Raw genomic sequence first — 1253 nt, forward strand, 5'->3', positions numbered from 1 at the left:
TATATATATATATATATATATATATATTAATTGCAGACACGACAGTTCGGAAGCTTCACACCCTTGTTTGGAGACACCAAAATTCAAAAGTAAACAAAAATAATATTCTCCATTCTAATCATCTTCTCTGGTCCTTTCCGTTTTCTTTATTATTTCTTCTGAATTCCTTGTCTAACACCTATATATGTTTTGTAAGCAATGAATTATGGTCTTTATTGTTAATACAAACTAAAATATAATTATCTAGTGCTACTTCTGGTTAGTTTCTACAGACAAATAATTGCCTTGAGTGAATACTTTATAATTGTTTATTATTAAAAGTTAAGTTCTTAATTTTGTGGTTTAAATATAATTTTGGTCCTTTATATTTTACTTAATATTTGTAATTAATGTCTATCCAGATGATGTTATTGGAAAAGTGTACAGAGCTGAGCATTCAGGTCGAGTGCGTGGTTTAGGAGTTCGTGTATCCCCCACGAGAGTTGATCATAACATTTGGGTACATGTTTCTAGCTTTTTAATTTGGTATTTTAAAAGCTCTTTATATCTTAGAATAATTTTGTAACTTATTTCTAAACTTTGGGTCGAAATTGAATTATAATTTTATTATTTGCATTTTGACTCATGCTTTCTCTATAGGCCATAACTTGAGCTTTGGATATCGAATTGACGCATGCGAGCAGGCATTGGAAAGCTAAATATCATAGCAAAAAATTTTATGTTGGAATAAAAGCTCAATTCCGAACTTTACTGGGCTTAAATTGCAAATTTTGTAATCTGGACTTTTGTAATAACTTTAAATAGTGAGCCACTTGTTTTTAAAGTCCAAAATCGAGTACTATATATTGGGAGTTTCTTTCCTTCCTTAGACATTGTATTTTCGGATTCAGAAAACATATAAACATTTTTTACTTTAATTTGAATTTCATGGATTGCTAATTTCATAAGATTAATTCACGAGTTCAGAGTTTCATCAACACCTTGAGATTCAGGTTACAATGTCAATTTCGCTTCATGATTCTGTTTCTGTTTATTTGATTATATTGATATTCTAATTACTTAAATTGGATCTCAATAGGATAGATTAAATTAGTTTCACAAAATTCGGTTTCTAATTTATTGAATTATAATTGTTCAACGTTTGATCGTTAATTGTAATATATCGATGATTGTGATGCTTAATTCAGTCAAAGAAGCTGAATTCATATAGAAATGATTACGCTTGTTTGATCAATTCTATAATCAAAGAGGAA

General features: G+C 28.7%; 1 long non-coding RNA gene across 2 annotated transcripts in view; it reads left to right on the forward strand.

The window, feature by feature from the left end:
- Positions 1-917, forward strand: part of LOC101507789 (uncharacterized) — a 2499-nt gene extending 1582 nt beyond the window's left edge. The window contains exons 2-4 of one of the 2 annotated variants that reach the window (XR_190353.4): positions 37-89; positions 402-499; positions 640-917. This is a non-coding gene — a long non-coding RNA (uncharacterized lncRNA). The remainder of the gene's footprint in view (positions 1-36; positions 90-401; positions 500-639) is intronic. The other variant, XR_001144717.3, reaches the window with a different exon arrangement.
- The last annotated feature ends 336 nt before the right edge of the window (positions 918-1253 follow it).

The sequence above is a fragment of the Cicer arietinum genome, chromosome 4, assembly GCF_000331145.2.
Source record: "Cicer arietinum cultivar CDC Frontier isolate Library 1 chromosome 4, Cicar.CDCFrontier_v2.0, whole genome shotgun sequence".
Taxonomy (NCBI): domain Eukaryota; kingdom Viridiplantae; phylum Streptophyta; class Magnoliopsida; order Fabales; family Fabaceae; genus Cicer; species Cicer arietinum.